This window comes from Syngnathus typhle, linkage group LG4, assembly GCF_033458585.1.
Source record: "Syngnathus typhle isolate RoL2023-S1 ecotype Sweden linkage group LG4, RoL_Styp_1.0, whole genome shotgun sequence".
In the NCBI taxonomy this organism is placed as follows: Eukaryota; Metazoa; Chordata; class Actinopteri; order Syngnathiformes; family Syngnathidae; genus Syngnathus; species Syngnathus typhle.
Genome location: NC_083741.1, coordinates 3,737,501 through 3,738,555, shown reverse-complemented (window position 1 = coordinate 3,738,555; position 1,055 = coordinate 3,737,501). Strand labels below are relative to the sequence as shown.

Below are 1,055 nucleotides of genomic sequence, written 5' to 3'. Positions count from 1 at the left end.
ATTTTTTTTATTGATTGTACATTCCCCGAAATAAAACTTCAAGCCATGTTTTTTACCAGCGTAAATCATTTTACGTAACTTAGCAGAGGCAGGTCGGACCCAATCTGTGAGAGGGAGCTTTTCACCGCTGTGGGATTGGTCAATGGTGATTTCAGTCATGGACATTAAAATAAGTTCCTTTCATTCCCTTTAAATGCTCCGCTATAGTTGTGCACGAGAGTCTTTGAAATGGAGGAAGCACATCTGCACCGTGAAGAGGGCACTTGGAAACCGCCCCCTATCTCCATTGCTGTGCCGCCCAATGGAATACTTCAAAAAATATAATACATCGATTCAGGGGTTTTGGTTCCCACTGTTCACATTTTATGTGTGATACATTGTATTAGAACTGTCTAACCTGTGCTGGGATTAGATGTGGTCTGGGCAAGCATGAATTCATTGTCTTGTTTATCTTATGTATTGATAGTGCTGCTATTTTGTTGAAGCTGGACAGCCTTCTCTCTATCAATTAACTAGGTACTTTCACAATGGAAATGTTTGAGAATCACACTCATGCAGTCATCAGTGAGCGGTGGTACTCAAAGCAGGGAGGGATTAGTAAAGTGACTTTACATTCAAATCTTGCGAAACTGCTAACTTCCCAAACAGAAACACCCACACGCAGTGAGATGGCTCCATTATTTTGGACAACCCCCCACTGAATTATTGCAATGTGTGAACCAGATGATACCAGACGTGAGCATGTAATTCAAACACCTCACTTTGACTTTCGAAAAATTAGATTAACACAACCAGACTATTCAATTGGAAACATTTGTTTTTCATGTATACACTTCTGAAAGTTAAATCCAATCTGACTCACCTAAAAAAATAAAATAAAAAGAAACACTCACACCAGCCACCAGTTTTGAGATGATTTAATCTTCACAACCCAAGAAAGAGTTGTTGGCACTGGCCCTTTAAGCGTTCAGAATGTCACTGATTGGCCTGATGTTAAAGGACTTCTTCTGCTGGGGCACGGATGTTTTAGTGAGGCTCCAGATCAGACACATACA

General features: G+C 40.5%; 1 protein-coding gene across 1 annotated transcript in view; it reads left to right on the top strand.

The window, feature by feature from the left end:
- Positions 1–1,022: 1,022 nt before the first annotated feature.
- The window catches only part of LOC133152994 (transmembrane channel-like protein 3), a 122,972-nt gene continuing 122,939 nt past the window's right edge, over positions 1,023–1,055 (top strand). The window contains exon 1 of the mRNA XM_061277002.1: positions 1,023–1,055. This exon is cut by the window's right edge and continues 145 nt beyond it. The gene's annotated coding sequence lies outside the window, so the exon portion shown is untranslated.